The 2,661-nt window shown below is 45.8% G+C and overlaps 1 pseudogene; it reads right to left on the bottom strand.

Moving 5' to 3' along the window:
• Positions 1–2,661, bottom strand: part of LOC116089468 — a 17,354-nt pseudogene that overhangs the window by 13,933 nt on the left and 760 nt on the right.

Raw genomic sequence — 2,661 nt, forward strand, 5'->3', positions numbered from 1 at the left:
TCTCTCTCTCTCTCTCTCTCTCTCCCTCTCCCCACCTCCCTTTTCAAGACAGGGCTTCTCTGTGTAGCCCTGACTATCCTGGAATTCTTTTGCAAACCAAAATTGCACTGGGTTTGAGGCATGGGGGCTCACAGCTGCAAACCCAACACCTGGGAAATGAAGACAAGAGGCCCAGAGTTCAAGGCTTGAGTTACTTAGTGAGTTTCAAGGCCAGCCTTGGCTAGACGAGACCTTGTCCCAACATTCCCCGAATCATTTACCACTCTAGAGGTGGTGAGATGTGGGAAAATGAGCCGATAAATGAGGCAGACCAAAGTTTCATACGACAGCCAACTCTTTATTCAGAGCATCAGACAATTTAGACTCTGAGTGTTAAGAGATGTCTCATGAGTTAAGTGTACAATCATGAGGGCAAGCCATAGGTGGTAGACAAGCCACATTTGACAGAAAACGTGTTTTTCCATAGAAGCCCATAAATGGATAATAGGCAGTTGTAATGGATAACCTGAAGTAAACTCACTCCCACCTGCTATACCTGGGAGGGGCACAAACGCATAATCCAAGAATAATCCCATGTTTTGAGGAGATTGAGGTCAGAAGACCCTTGTTTTGGTTTCTTGGAGTTTTCTCACCAGCACTAAGAAATCTTCTCACATGACTCCATTCTTGGACCATGCCTCTTCTCCCCACAAAATGGGTTTATAAAAATTATACTGAGTTACTGAGTGTTAGAAGTGAGACCCAGGGTTTAATGGCCAGTACAAAATTTTTTTAAAAGTTTGTTTTACAAACTCTTTGACTTTCTTTGTGAACAAAGAAGAGCAAGCCTTTGTCTGCTTCTGTTAGGTACGCTCCATACATTTTCCTTTGGTTTTATCTTTATTTTTGTCAAGGTCTAAATATGTTTTTCTATTGGTTACATAGCCCTGGCTGGCCTCTAATTTTGATCTTTCTGTCTCAGCCTCTGGGCTTATACATACCCTTCGTGCATTCTTTCTTTCTTCCCTTTGTTTCTTTGTATAGACAGGTCCTCACTCTACAGTCCAGGCTGGTCTGAAACTATTAAGGCTGGCCTTGAACCTGAGGTGGTCCTCTTTCCTCAGCCTTCCAAAGGGCTGAGACTACGGTACAGGCACAGCGTTTACTGTGGGCTCACTTAAGCCAAAGCACCCAAGTGGTCCCTGGGTCAGTCAGAACTCCCATTGCAAACAGCAGAAGCTAACTCGAGTAAATGAAACCAACAACAGAACAAAACAAAGCAAAGCAAAACTAAACTAACATTTTAACAACCATTCCCACAACTAAATCACCCTCAGATTAGGAACGTATGGAACTCACATAATTGAGGACTGGCAGCCCTGTCCCCTCCCTCCTGACAGCCATCATCTGTCCTCAGCTTGAGGACTGACACTTCCTCCTCCAGGCACAAGAGGCCGCTGAAGGACCCATGGCAACCTGCACCACACAGAAATAAATTCTTAGCCATCTTCACTTTCATCTCCCTTCCTCTGTCCAGATTTGAAGTCCCACTTAGCAGTGGCTTCTCATTGGCAGAACTCATCTTGTAACTGCACCCTTAGACCAGGGAGACGAGAGTCTCAAAGCTCTGTGGTATATACATCATCTCTTAATAAGGCTGAAACCATCAAAAGTCCCTAAGTGTAGGTGGGAAGTCTCCAAATACAGGCAGAAGTTCAGAAGGTGGGGAGTCAGAAAAAGGGGACAAAGTGATTGCTGCCTTCCTACGGGTGATGCACAAACTGTTGCTTTGATGAGATGTCCCCAGGTCACCTGTCCTGAAACACTGACTGGACTCATGCAACCATTCCTGCTTGGGTCATGTGTGACACCAGAACGCATCATGCTAATAACACCTTCTCTAAACTGTGCTTCATTTGATTTCCAGCCACTCTAGGTGCTACCTATATTTAAGAAGGAAAACAGTCCTTGGAAGTTCCCAAGCCACACAGCAGCATCGGATTGCAAGGCCAGGTCTCCCTGCTCTCAAGAGTCCTGAGTTTCCCAGTGGGTTCTGCTGATAGGCTGCTGTCTTAGCAGAGATGTGTGTGTGTGTGTGTGTGTGTGTGTTTCCTCATCAGCAAAGGCACAACATGTCTAAGCACAGGCTTGTTGAGGAGGGAGTATGGTTAGTAATGTATTTTGAGGGGGATGTGGTGGTGGGTTCATTCTCATCAAGCCCTCCATGTGGAGTCGAATAGATCTACATCAGAATCAGCTGTGGAAGATTAACTTTGACTCTACTAATTTCCTTTTACTAGGCCCTTCAACCTCAGCTTTTCTAGGTCAAAAATGTTAAAAAGTCTCCCAAGTATTATTCAGCTGTCCAACGGATACTTTTCAACTCCGACTAAAGACTAAGGGGATGACAAACGACGACACGATTCTTACCTTGTGGAATTTACATTCTACTGGGGGAGGTAGATGATCATCCAATAAATGTTAATTTGTGGCTCTGACAAGCGTGGAGAAGGAAATGCCACGAGACTCTATAAAAAGCAGGTCTGACCTACTCAGGAGAGCCAGGGCAGCCTCTTTTGAAGACTTGGGGCTGGAGCTAAGCTATGAAGAAGGGGAGGAGTTAGGCCCAGAGGAGACTCGGTGAGTCCTGGAGGTGATGGCCTGGGGGGTGGGGGGGGGGGG

Source organism: Mastomys coucha, unplaced genomic scaffold (assembly GCF_008632895.1).
Source record: "Mastomys coucha isolate ucsf_1 unplaced genomic scaffold, UCSF_Mcou_1 pScaffold14, whole genome shotgun sequence".
Taxonomy (NCBI): Eukaryota; Metazoa; Chordata; class Mammalia; order Rodentia; family Muridae; genus Mastomys; species Mastomys coucha.